This window comes from Hemitrygon akajei, chromosome 4 (genome assembly GCF_048418815.1).
Source record: "Hemitrygon akajei chromosome 4, sHemAka1.3, whole genome shotgun sequence".
Classification (NCBI taxonomy): Eukaryota; Metazoa; Chordata; class Chondrichthyes; order Myliobatiformes; family Dasyatidae; genus Hemitrygon; species Hemitrygon akajei.
The window spans coordinates 179,456,594-179,470,718 of NC_133127.1; the positions used below are offsets into that span (position 1 = coordinate 179,456,594).

The window sequence follows — 14,125 nt, forward strand, 5'->3', positions numbered from 1 at the left end:
AATGTGAACTGCTGAGTATTTCCAGAATTCCTTTTGATTTCAAATTTTGAGGAGTTGTGTATTGTGCATCTCATCATTCCAGCATCCCAGTTTCTTACTTCATTCCCCCTCATCTGGTCTCACCTATCATCTGCCAGTTTGTACTTCTTCTCTCCCCTCCCTCTCCCTCCCACCACCATCACCACCTTATTCTGAATCTTCTCCCTTTCTTTCCAGTCACACTGAAGAATCTTGGCCCTAGGCATCAACTGTTTAATTCCTCTCCATAGATGCTGCCTGACCTGCTGAGTTCCTCCAGCATTTTTTGTGCATTGCTCTGGATTTCTGGCATCTGCAGACTCACTTGTGTTTAATATTTTTGTTTTGTTCTCTTCTGATCTCATTCGTCTCCCTCGGTGTATAACTCCTCCTAGCAAATCCACGATGATGATCAACACATCAGCTGGCCCATCTGGATTCTTCTGGTTATCGCCCTATTACAGACATTTCCCTCCCACCACTCTGCAACTTAAAACTAATTTGTTTCTTCATTGCAAAGGTTTTATATTTATTTTTCTGTCAAAAGACGTTACCTGATCTCAGTCATAGGAACTGGTTCATTATTATCACAGGTATTGAGATACAGGGAAAAGCCTGCCTTGCATAATGCTACTCATACAGATCTGATCATTATAGGGTGCATTAAGCTAAAACAATAATAATACAGGATAAAGTGCAACAAAAACAGAGCAAGTGCAGTGCGGGTAAATAATAAGGTGCAAGTTCATTTGAGGTAGATTGGGAGGTCAAGAATTCATCTATAGGACCATTTAATAGCTCCAGTATTTACTGTTTTAATTTTGTTTCTCAACCAACTAATTATTCTGCCTTTAGTTTTTCTTTAACTCTATACTAATCTTCATACATTTAGCAGTTTTTCAATAGTTTGTCTCCATCCAATTTGCTTCCAATGATCAATGAGTTAAGGAGTTATTGAGACATTAAGGGATCCAAAGTTCAAAGCTTTAGTCTCTCCCTCTCCCAGTGTAGAGTGCCCCCCACTTCAAAACATCCACCATTGTCCCTGTACTTAAAAAGACAAAGGTAATATATCTGAACAAATGGTATCCTGTCACAGTCACCTCAATAATAAGCAAATGCTTTAAGAGTTGGTCAAGGACTATCTCTGCAGCATGCTACCACCTATACTGGACTCCCTGCAGTTTGCCTACTGACAGAACTGATCGACAGAATACGCAATAGCCACAGCTCTACACACTGTCCGTACACTGTCCGAAGAAGAGGAATGCTTAGGTGAGAATGCTGTTCTTAGAATGCCATTCAACATTCAACCCCATAATTCCCTTCAGGCTTGAGAAGAAGCTCAGAGACCTCGGCCTTCACCCTGCCCTGAGCAGCTGGATCCTGGACTTCCTGTCGGATTGCCAGCAGGAGGTAAGAGTGGGCTCCTTCACCTCTGCCCCTCTGACCCTCAACACAGGAGCCCTTCACGGCTGTGTCCTAAGCCTCTCCGTTACTCTTTGTATACCCATGACTGTTTCGCCACCCACAGATCCAATCTGCTAATTAACTTCGCTAACAATACTACATTGATTGGCCTTATGTCAAATAATAACAAGGCAGCCTACAGAGAAGAACTCATCACACTGACACAGTGGTGTCAAGAAAACGACCTCTCCCTCAATGTCGCAAAACAAAAGGAGCTGGTTGTGGACTGCAGGAGGAAAGGAGCCCGGTTAACCCCTATTGACATCAATGGATCTGCGGTAAAGAGGGTGAACAGCTTTAAGTTCCTCAGCATACACATCACCGAGGATCTCTCATGGTCTGTACATACTGGCTGTGTGGTGAAAAAGGCACAACAGTGCCTCTTTCAACTCAGAAGGTTGAAGAAGTTTGGCATGCATCTCCAAATCCTAAGATCTTCCTACAGGGACACAATTGACAGCATCCTGACTGGCTGCATCACTGCCTGGTATGGGAACTCACAGGACTCTGCAGAGAGTGGTGCGGATAGCCCAGTGAATCTGTAGATGTGAACTTCCCACTATTCAGGACATTTACAGAGATAGGTGTGTAAAAAGGACCCAAAGGGTCATTGGTAACCTGAGTCACCCCAACCACAAATTGTTCCAGCTGCTACCATCTGGGAAATGGTACTGCCACATTAAAGCCAGGACCAGCAGGCTCCAGGACAGCTTCTTCCACCAGGCTGTCAGATTGATTAATTCACGCTGATAAAGTTGTATTTCTTTGGTATATTGACTGTCCTGTTGCACATATTATTCATTACAAATTACTATAAATTGCACATTGCACATTCAGACGGAAACGTAACGTAAAGATTTTTACTCTTCATGGATGCGAAAGATATAAGAAATAAGATCAATTCAATTCAATTCAGAAGATCAAAGTAAATTTTATTATCAAAGTACATATATGCCATCATATACAACCCTGAGATTCATTTTCAGGGGGGCATATTCTGTAAATCTATAAGAGTAGTAACTATAACAGGGTCATGAATGATCAACCACAGTCCAAAAGACAACAAGCTGTGCAAATGAAAATATAAATACATAACAATAAATAATGAGAACTTGAAATAAAGAGTCCTTGAAATGAGATCCCTGGTTATGGGAATATCTCAATAAGTGGGCAAGTGACTGTAGATACTGCTTTTGTTCGAGAGCCTGATGGTTGAAGGTTAGCAGCTGTTCTTGTACCAGATGCTGCGAGTCCTGAGGCTCCTGTGCCTTCTACCCGACGGGAGCAGCAAGGGAGGAGCATGGCCTGAGTGGTGGCAGTCTCTGATAATGGATGTTATGGACAGTGCTTGCAGTTACAGTGAGGCAAAACATCAGCCTTGATGTTATTGAATGGCACAGCAGGCATAAGAGGTTGGAAGTTCTATTCTTGTGTCTATTTCACATGTTCTATTACTTTAGCATAAAGCGTTGGTTGGGTGAAGAGTGTGAGAAGTTCAGATTCTGATTCATCTATTTATCATATGTAATATAAATGCTTTAGCAACCAACACAACATGTCCATTTGATTATTCTCCCTTGAATTTGATCCATTTTTCCTGTAATGGGGACAATTTGCAGGAAACTATTCAAGCTGTAATTATTAACTTCTATTTTCAATATGGCGAGCTGGCTATTTAAAACCAAGACTTCCAGAAATATCTGAACTAGAGGGTTGTCCAATCACAAGCAGCTATATGAATTGTATGAGCAATATATAAAGATTCCCGATGAAACTCTGCAAGCCAGGCTGCTTCCATGGAAGAAATCGACAATTTTGGGTTAGACTATATCAGGACTTGATGACAGGTCTCAGCCTGAAGTGTCAGTTGTCTATACAGGGGTGGGGATTCACATCTGGTTATATAGTACTTGAACAATGGTTTTCACCACATAACCTAGCAAAGTGCGGCAGAGATTCCTTAGAAAGTTATTATACACCCAGTGGCCACTTTATTAGGTGCCTCTTGATAAAGTGGCCAGTGAGTGTAAGTTTAGATAGATAGATAGATAGATAGATAGATAGATAGATAGATAGATAGATAGATAGATAGATACTTTATTCATCCCCATGGGGAAATTCAACATTTTTTCCAATGTCCCATACACTTGCAGCAAAACTAATTACATACAATACTTAACTCAGTAAAAATATGATATGCATCTAAATCACTCTCTCAAAAAGCATTAATAATAGCTTTTAAAAAGTTCTTAAGTAGTTTACTTAAATACATTAAATACAATCAACCCCGGCACTTTAACATATCTTACTCCTGGCGGTTGAATTGTAAAGCCTAATGGCATTGGGGTGTATTGACCTCTTCATCCTGTCTGAGGAGCATTGCATCGATAGCAACCTGTCGCTGAAACTGCTTCTCTGTCTCTGGATGGTGCTATGTAGAGGATGTTCAGGGTTTTCCATAATTGACCGTAGCCTACTCAGCGCCCTTCGCTCAGCTACCGATGTTATACTCTCCAGTACTTTGCCCACGACAGAGCCCACATTCCTTACCAGCTTATTAAGATGTGAGGCGTCCCTCTTCTTAATGCTGCCTCCCCAACACGCCACCACAAAGAAGAGGGCGCTCTCCACAACTGACCTATAGAACATCTTCAGCATCTCACTACAGACATTGAATGACGCCAACCTTCTAAGGAAGTACAGTCGACTCTGTGCCTTCCTGCACAAGGCATCTGTGTTGGCAGTCCAGTCTAGCTTCTCATCTAACTGTACTCCCAGATACTTGTAGGTCTTAACCTGCTCCACACATTCTCCATTAATGATCACTGGCTCCATATGAGGCCTAGATCTCCTAAAGTCCACCACCATCTCCTTGGTCTTGGTGATATCGAGACCTTCTTTGTGGCCTTCTTGTGCTGTAGCCTGCCTACTTCAAGTTCCTACATGCTTTGTGTTCAGAGATGCTCTTCTGCATGCCAATGTGTGTTTATCAGAGTTACTATCATCTTCCTGTCAGCTTGTAACTGTCTGGCCATTCTCCTCTGGCCTCTCATTAAAAAAGATGTTTTTGCCCACAGAACTGCCACTCTGGTTGATTTTTTTTTTGTTTTTCACATCATTCTCTGTAATTTTTATGCATGAAAATCTCAGGAGATCAGCCATTTCTGAGTACTTAAACCACCCATTTTCCAGCAACAGCAACAATCATTCCACAGTCAAAGTCACTTGGATCACATTTCTTTCCCATTCTGCTGTTTGGTCTGAACAACAACTGAACCTCTTGACCATGTCTGCATGCTTTTATGCAGTGAGTTGTTGTCACATGATTGGCTGATTGGATATTTGCATTAACAAGTAGGTGTGCAGGTGTACCTTATAAAGTAGCCATTGAGTGTAGGCGTGCACTATGAAATTTCATCAAAATATTTTGTAAACTACAGATGCAAAAGGAATAATTCATAAATTGACCAAAAATAGTCATGAAGTTATGAATGGGTGAGTAGTGAATGGCATGAATGCAAGTCTCATGAACTGAAACCTTTGCTTTACTGTGTGGGTGAAAGATGAAATTTTGCAGTGATGCAGTTAATGATATAAGTTGGAACTGAGACCTTCTAGATGGGGATTACACACTGACAAAATCTTAATTGCTAATAGATCTTCATTTTACATTCTCATTAAATATGGATTTGTTATAATTAAATAGAATTCAATTCTCCTTTCTTCTCTTTGTACAGCAGAATTATGAAATGAGTTGGGGTGAACGGGTGGTCCTTTTTATATTCTATTCTCCCTGAATCCCAATCCCACTGTGTTCATCTTGTTGAATGAGGAAGTGCCTCTTAAACACCTTCAGATGAAAGTTTGGCCCTATGGAATTAAATTCTGGGGGATGGACAGATACAGCAACTTTCCCTGGTAATTGCTTCCATTTGTTGATTATACTTGGTCTTAAAGATCTAAAGGACTTGATACATTCCAAACTGGTTTATACACACTTGTTGGGGCATATTCTGCGGTTAGGGTATACAGAAGATAATAATTACACCAGCAACCAATCTTCACACAAAAATGTGGCTTATAGATAGTATTTTAAATGCTGCTCTGAACAATAATTTCCCTGGAGCTGTAGAATGGAGTTCATTACAAGCAAGACAATGCTGATTAACATTAATTTTGGATGTCTGGCGTGTGGGTGCAAAAAAGGAGGTGGGTGAAAACAATATGTAATTCAGAGGAAGCACTGTAGATACACTGTAAGTATAGAATTGTCCTGCTGTTACCTTTGATCTTTAGCATATAAAAATGCCACGTAATATTGGGTCAAGAGGTCTCTTCCTCTTAGGCTGCCTCGATATGCTTTCTGCTGCCTGTTTTTATTATCCATTAGCTTCAGTGTCTCTCTAGGGACTTTGTTCACGTTACAACACACTTATCTGAGCTTAGATGACCTAATCATCCCTGATAGGAAATCGCTCCAACATGGCCTGTTTTGCTGTTGTTGCTTCATTACTTGGTATGTTCCTCTTTGTTGGATTCTGTATTGTTCTGCTTAATAGTGTGAGCACGCCATGTTGGCATTGGAATGTGTGATGACACTTGTGGACTGCCCACACCATACCTTTGGGTATGCTGCTTGTTGACACAAATGACACATTTCACTGCATGTTTCAAAGTCATCAACATCATGTGTGATGTGGGCGATCATGGTCTCATAACCATGATTGTTCTTGGCAATTTTTTTTTACAGGAGTGGTATGCCATTGCCTTCTTCTGAGCAGTTTCTTTAAAAGAAGGGTGACCCCAGCCATTATCAATACTCTTCAGAGATCATCTGCTTTCCAGCATTGGTTGCATAACCAGGACTTGTGATATGCACCAGCTGCTTGTATGACCAGCCACCACCTGCTCACCTGGCTTTGTATGACACTGATCGTGGAGCTAAGGAGGTGCTAAACCTTGCCCAAGGGAGACCTGCAAGCTAGCGGAAGAAAGAAGCACCTTCCTTCTTAGGTAGAGATGTATCTCCACCCTGTCACCCGAATGTTTCAATGTATGTGTGATAAATAAATAAGTCTGAATCTGATTCCTCCATTACCTCTGACACCGAGGATTGAGTAACAGCATGGGTGTCGAGTGACACGGGAATATAGAATTTGACGGGGCTTCTCCTTTTTTACTTTTTTTCACTTTTTTAGGTAATCTTTTTTCCTCTTCTCCGTGATATTTCAGATTTGACCGAAACGATTCCCCCCCCCCCCTGCCTTTTTTTGTAATTATATCCTCAAATGGAATGCCCAGTCTTCTTTTTTTTGAGTTTAGGTTAGTTTAGTGTTCTTTTTCTTCTCAACAACAAAATTTTGAGTCTTTTTTAAAAATTGTTAAGAGGAGTTGTGGTTTCTTTTTTATATTAGCTCAGTATTATACTATATATGATTTTGACAGTGTACACTCCTTTTTTGTGCTTGTACCTTTATTGAAATATGTATTTGATATAACTTCTCCTCTGATTCGTATTTGTCTTTATATACTTTTAAACCAATAAAAAAAGATTTAAAATGAGAATTTGACAGGGCAGGAGGAGACTGTTCAATCTATTGTGCCCATGCCAGATTGGGTGGTGTTGTGCAACTTCCAACCCATGAGGTAAATTCTAGCATGCAAGAGACATCTGCTTTACTTCCTTAGCAACCAGATGTACAGGTGCACCTAATAAAGTGGCCTCTGAGTGTATATTGAGACTGAGCAGGAAAACCAGGTCTTCCCAAACTTTTCATGTCTTGGATCAATACCATTAAGCAAGGGGTCCATGGACCCCAGATTGGGAACCCCTGAAAACCGATTTGACGGGCATGTTCAGCTGTGATCTCACAGGACTTATTCACCCACCTTTCCCATGAACCAGGTCACTGTCACTGTAAAGGAAACAGACAAGACAAATCACAGTAAGTGGATGACACGCCATTGCATAGCATCATTGGCAGTTCAAACTAAAGCATTAGAGCTGAGATTTTACATCTTTGTCAGAAGAACACAGCTGAATTTAACAAATAACATTTTATAGGTTCCAAATTAAACAATTGTTAAAGAATAACTCAACAATCAGCTTACTGAAGGGGAAAAAGTCCTATGAAAAATAATTATGAACAGCGAGCTGTTTACTGTTTATATGTGGTGTACACTCATAGACTTCACTTGCATTTTTAATTACATTTTGTTAACTTACAGTACAGTGCAAAAGTGTTATGTACACTTATATTGCTAGGGTTCTTAAGACTTTTGCACAGTATTGTATTTGTCAACATGGAGGAGAAGCTGAGTTTGTAAATCTGGGGGGAGCACACCATGTTGGGAATGGTGAGGGTGGAGTGCTGCGGGAGGGGTGTGGGGCAACAGGCAGTGAAGGAGTGCTGGGGTGAGAGATGGCACCAGTGCAGACCTGCCCATTCCTGTGACACCAGGCAAAGTTATTTGATTCCAAACAATTGATCATTATAGAACGACTCTCTGTTGCTTCCTGCTCCCTCTCCTTTCCCTTCCCCTTTCCCAACCATGATTCCCCTCTCCCTGCTCCTTTCCCACTCTCCGTCCCATATAAGAATCAGACTTACCATCACACATATATGTCATGAAATTTGTTTTTGTCTGTGGCAACAGTACAGTGCAATACATTAAATTACTACAGTACTGTGTAAATGTCTTAGATTACCCTAGCTATATATATATATATATGTGCCCAAGACTTGCACAGTACTGTATTTGTGGTAATATTTTGTTTTGTATGCTTTGTGTGATATATGTATTGTAAGTGAACCATGGTCCAGAGAAATGATGTTTCCTTTGGTTGTATGTATGTACAGTCAGATACCAATAAACTTGAAAGCAAACTTGAACTAGTTCGGAGAAAAAATGTAGGGTTAAAACAAAGGGTCCATAGAAATGCTGAAGAATATGTTATATACACACAGATCAAAATGACATGAAATGTTTGCAGTGCAGAAGAGTGGTGTACCTTATAGATTGAAAGTAATTGGCAAAAAGGCTAGAGGCGAGATGAGTTGTATTTCTTTCTTTGCAATAAGTTGTTTGACCTGAAATGGACTGCTTGAAGGAGTTGAGGCAGGAGATGTAACCATAAATTGAAGGATGCTGGTATGTCTACAGAAAACTGGAAAAAGAGCTAATTAAGTAACACTGTCAATGAGTCACCAGAGGCATGGTAGCCCAAATGGCCTGTTTCTGCGCCACACTGTTCCTTGAATCTATGATTGTAAACTTCATGAGTCTATTATATAGAAGCAATGCACTTCAGGCTGGAAGCATAACGCAGAATGCAATTCATTTGACTTGCACTGTGACTTTGAACAGCAACATGGAGCATAGAACAGAACAGTACAGGAACAGCCCCTTTGGCCCATGATGTTATGCCAAATCAATTAAATTAGTAATGGAGTAGCCAACTAAACTAATCCCTTCTCCCCTCAGAATGTTCTATCAGTCCAATTCCCTCACATTCATGTGCCTATCTAAACATCTTTTAGAAGTCCCTAATGTTTCTGACTCTATCACCCCTCCCCTCCCCTGTAGCACATTCCAAGCACTGACCGCTCTCCGTGTAAAATAACTTTTCCCTTCACATCTCCTTTGAAATCACCCACTCTCACCTTAAATGCATGCCCTCCGCTATTAGCCATTTCAATACTGGGAAAATATTATTGTCTGTCTACTCCACCCATGCCTCTCATAATCTTATAAACTTCAATCGGGTCTGCCCTCAGCTACTGCAGCTCCAGCGAAAACAACCCAGGTTTGTCCAACCTCTCATTTTAGCACATGCTCTCTAATTCATGCAGCATCCTGGTAAACCTCTCCAGCACTCTCTCCAAAGCCTTGACCTCCTTTCTACCATGGGACGACCAGAACTGTATGCAATACTCCAGAACTGCCTGAACTCGAGTTTTATAAAGTGCAACATAACTTCCTGACCTCATCAACACTGTTAGGGATCTTATCATTAACTGTGTACTGTCTTTTTACATTTGGCTTACCAATACTTCACATTTAGCTAGGTTAAACTCAATCTGCTATTTCTCTGTCCATATCTGCAACTGATCTATGTTCCTTTCTATTTATTGCCTGTCTTCTACACTACCCACAACATCACCAATCATTGTATCATCTGCAAGTTTACTAACCCACCCAACTGCATTTTCATCCAGGTCATTTATAAGCATCACAAACATCAGAGGTCCCAGTACAGATCTCTGCATAACAGCACTAATCACAGACTTACAGCTGGAATAAGGCTCTTCAATGACCACCCTCTATCTTCTATAGGCAGGCCAGTTCTGAATCCAAACGGCCAATTTACCATTGATCCCATGCACCTTAATCTTCTGGATGAGCCTCCCATGAGGGACTTTGTCAAATGCTTTATGAAAATCCATGTAGACAAACGCCTTACTAAAATCCAAGTGGGAGGGTACAAATTTTTCGTGACATCTACTTCCTACAGAACAGCATATTTGGAACAGGATCACATCAAAATAAGTACAGTAGAACTGAAGTACTTTGGTTAAGGAGCAGAGAATATTGATACATACGTCAGCACAGTTTCCTCCCTAGCCCCAAAAGGTGGTGTAGACCAATAGACAGTAAATTCCCCTGGGTTGCTGGTGAGTGGTAGAATTTGGGACAGTGGGGAGCTGTGGTAATGTGCTGAGAATAGGTTACAGACAAAATTACAGGTGAATAGGATTGCCCTGTGAGCAAGCACAGATACAATGGGCCAAATGGACCCTTTTTGTTTTAAGGAATTACGGAGAAAAAGGGGGATGGAGATAAGGTGAACCAATTGCGGTGTGTTACCCTGAGGAGTCAATTAAAATATGGAAAACCCATTGCAGGATCATTTGGGACATTTTTTTACATCGGAGTTAAGTTAGATCCATGCTGGCTCCCAGTAGAACAATCCCATTGCCCTGCCTCATGTTTCCCTGCAGCCTCAGAAACGTTTCTCTCCCATGTGCCTATCAAGCCGCCTTGATTCTTTTGCTACCTCCCTACAGGATGGGTAATCGACAGTACACGGAACACAGAAAAGTACAGCACAGGAAAAGGCTCTTCATATTTGTGCTACCCATGATGCCATTCTAAACTTATCACATTGGGCAGCACATTCGAGGAACCTACCACTCCCTGTGCAAGAGAAACATTTCCTCACAAATCTCAGAATCGGAGTCTGGTTCATTGTCACTGACATATTTCTATGTCGTGAAATTTATTGATTTACGGCAGCGGTAGAGAGTAAGACATAAAAAAATGCAGTAAGTTACAATATGAAATATGTAAAATTAAATAGGGCAAAAGAGAGTGAAATAGTGAGGTAATCTTCATGGGTTCCTGGACCATTCATAATTCTGATGGCGGAAGGGAAGAAGAGGGCACAGTTTTAAGGTGCTTGGAAGTAGGTACAGAGGAGATGTCAGGGATAAGTTCTTTATGCAGAGAGTGATGAGTGCGTGGAATAGACTGCTGGCAACGGTGGTGGAGGTGGATACGATAGGGTCTTTTAAGGGACTCCTGAATACGTACATGGACCTTAGAAAAATAGAGGGCTATGGGTAACTCCAGGTAATTTCCAAAGTAAGGACACATTCGGCACAGCATTGTGAGCCAAAGGGCCTATACTGTGCTGTAGGATTTCTATGTTTCTAAGTTGTTCCTAGGGCATTCAGTCTGCATCTTTAGGCTTTTGACAGTTGTAATGCGAAGACACCATGTCCTGGATGATGAGGGTGCTAAATGTGGATGCTACCTTCTTGTGGCACCACCTCCTGAAGATATCTTTGATGGCAGGAAGGCTAGTGCATTAGTTCTTTAAACCTTCCCTCTTTCACCTTAAGCCCATAGCATTTCCACCCTGCGATAAATAACTAGCTGCCTGATCTATACCTCTCAGAGTTATTTTCTTATAAAGTTAGTAACCTGTTAACCTACCTACAAATATTTAGGATGTAAGGGGAAACAGCTTTCAATGGAACCATAACATTCAGTGCAAGCTGACAGAGAGTAACCTGTCTGCACAGACAGCACCTGAGAGCAGGGTCAAAACTGGATTGTTGAATTGACTGCATATTATGTTTGTTTGAGAATAGGAACTGGTATTTATAGAGGCCATTATGGAACAAATAATAATGATTTGGAGAGGGCTGGGTGGCTTGTCAGGTTGAATCAGTAATGGGATGAATGTTGACACAGGAACTCAATGATTGAAGCATAAGAGAAGGTGTATTTTCTATATTGGCAAGTATTCTTGTAAAGCGTTCCATCAGGAGTGCAAAGGAAGAAATTAAATCTAAAATGTTTGATATTGGATGTGGAAAATTGAAAAACTGATCAGGAAGATTTCTCATTATTTCCTTACAAATGGCTTTCTCAAGTAAAAGGGGCCAAATGATAATGTGGTTGATGGCAGCACGGAAAATTACTTGAATAGTAGGGAGCATGAAGTGTTGGTTTAACAGATAGGGTGCCCTGTGATGTGCAGGGCAGCATGATATCTCATCCAGGAGGTGCACATGTACGATAAGGTCTATGGAGGAAGGCAGTAGCTCATTGGCAATACTAGTAGAGCAGCAGCCTCGCCACCTCAGCAGCCCAGGGTTCAATCTTGACCTCGAGTTCTGTCTGTGTGGAGTTTGAACGTCCTACGTATGATAATTCGGGGTTCCCCAGGATACCCTGATTTCCTCCCCAGTCCCCAGAAATGTGTACTTTAGACCATAAGACATAGGAGCAGAATTAGGCCATGTGGCCCATTGAGTCTGCTCCACCACTCCATCATGGCTGATCCTCTTTTCCCTCCCTCAGTCCCACTCCCCAGCTTTCTCCACAAAACCTTTGATGTCATGTCCAATTAAGAAACTATCAAGCTCTGCCTTAAATGCACCCACTGACCTGGCCTCCACAGCTGCCTGTGGTAATAAACTCCACGCATTTACCACCCTTTGGCTAAAGAAATTTCTTTGCATCTCTGCTTTAAATGGACTCTCCTCTACACTGAGGCTGTGCCCTCTTGTCCCAGACTCTCCCCCCCCCCCCCCCCATTGGAAGTATCCTTTCCACATCTAATCTCTAGGCTTTTCAAAATTAGACTGATAGAAAGTAAATTCCCCTGGTTTGCTGGTGAGTGGTCAAATCAGGGATAGTGAGGAGCTGTGGTATTGTGCAGTGAATGGGTTACAGACAAAATTACAGGGGAATGGGATTGCTCTGTGAGCTAGCACAGACCCGACAAGCTGAATAGGTGCTTTTTGTTGTAAGGAATTAAGGAGATTTGATGAACAATTTGCAATGGTTTTCCCTTTGGAGTCAAATAAAGTATGGAAAACTTGTCTACGTCAGAATTAAGTTAGATTTATTATCACTCTGTTGTATGATGTGAAATTTGTGGTATTGTGGCAGCAGTAGAGTGTAAAGATTAAAAATTACTATAAATTGCAAAATAAATAGTGTAAAATAAAAGGAATAATGAGGTAATGGCCATAGCTTCAGGGGGTCTGTTCAGAAATCTGATGACGGCGGGGGGTGGGGGAGGTGTTGGTGGGAGAAGGGAAGAAGTTGTTTCTAAAACATTGACTGTTGGTCTTCAAGCTCTTGTACCTTCTCCTTGATGCTAGTAACAAGAAGACATATCCCCAATGATATAGGTCTCTAATGATGGATGCTGCATTCTTGGGGCACCACCTTTTGAAGGTGTCCTCAGTTGTGGGGGGGAGGGTAGATTGTGCCTTTGATGGAGGTGGCTGAGTCAACACCCCTGTCCAGCCTCTGTGAGCTGATGCACTGGATCCTGTACCTGCATACCAGGCAGTGACGCTACCAGTCGGAATGTTCTCCATCGTACTGCTGTAGAAAAATGCAGAGTGTTCGGTGGCACACCAAATCTCCTCAAACTCCTAACAAAATAGAATAACTGCAGGGATCATTGTGGCAGTGACAATAATCTATGCTCCCTCATTTCAATAACAAGAATTTGAGGATTATTCCTGAGCCTCATATTAGCCACTTACCAGCAGCCTGGAGTATTTAACAAAAGAAAATCACTTCATACGCACATTGATGATGTTGTACTTTGGTATTTGGTGTTGGTATATTATTGTCACATGTACCATGATCCACTGAAAAGCTTAACTTGCATATTGGTTATACAGATCAAATCATTACACAGTGCATTAAGCTAGAATAAGATAAGCTACCAAAAGAGTGCAATGTTGGTAAATGATTAAGTGCAAGATCATAATGAGGTAGATCGTGTGGCTAAGAGTCCATCTTATCATTCAAGTGTCTGATAACGGTGGGATAGAAGCTGTCCTTAAGCTTATCTTTGAGTCTGGTGGTACTTGTTTCAGGCTTTTGTATCTCCTGCCTGATAGGAGAGGGGAGAAGAAAGAATATCAGTCCTAGAATTTATTGTTAATTGCTAACTGCCCTGAATGTTGATGGTCCAACCACAAACAAGAGAGAATCTGCAAATGCTGGAAATCCGAGCAGCACACACAAAATGCTAGAGGATCTCGGCAGGCCAGGCAGCATCTATGGAAAAAAGTACAGTTGACGTTTTGGGACAAAACCC

At 41.4% G+C, this 14,125-nt stretch overlaps 1 protein-coding gene across 1 annotated transcript in view; it reads left to right on the top strand.

Moving 5' to 3' along the window:
• The window catches only part of gabrg3 (gamma-aminobutyric acid type A receptor subunit gamma3), a 729,033-nt gene that overhangs the window by 327,339 nt on the left and 387,569 nt on the right, over positions 1-14,125 (top strand). The window lies entirely within an intron of this gene.